Below are 508 nucleotides of genomic sequence, written 5' to 3' on the forward strand. Positions count from 1 at the left end.
GCTGGAAAGGAGAGGACAGTGTGCAGCTGCGCCGCCCGGGTGGAGAACAGAGCGTGTCAGCCTTGGGCAACAGGAAGGAGTTACACAGGAAGAGGAGAGCTGGAACACGTCGGGAACGGACCGCCCCTCCCCGTGACGTCACTGCACGGCTGGTCTCTCTGCACACAGAGACACAGCCGCTACAATCTGTGGCTGGTTCCGCTCTCCTCCTCTGACAGGAGGAGGGAGGGGGGATGGGCTTCGGTAAGAGACACAGCGGCGGCTGCGGAGACCCGCGGAAAGAGCCGCCTACGGACATGGAGAGGAGGAGGAGGAGGGAGGGGAGCACTCTGGCGCTTCAGCGCCCCCACCTCTGTGGCGCCTGGGTGCACTGCACCCGGTGCACCCCGGCCAGGACCGGCCCTGAAAAATATTGACACTTTGGACCCAATTTGGACATTTTCACTTAGGGGTGTACTCACTTTTGTTGCCAGCAGTTTAGACATTAATGGCTGTGTGTTGAGTTATT

This window comes from Aquarana catesbeiana, linkage group LG07, assembly GCF_042186555.1.
Source record: "Aquarana catesbeiana isolate 2022-GZ linkage group LG07, ASM4218655v1, whole genome shotgun sequence".
Lineage (NCBI taxonomy): Eukaryota > Metazoa > Chordata > Amphibia > Anura > Ranidae > Aquarana > Aquarana catesbeiana.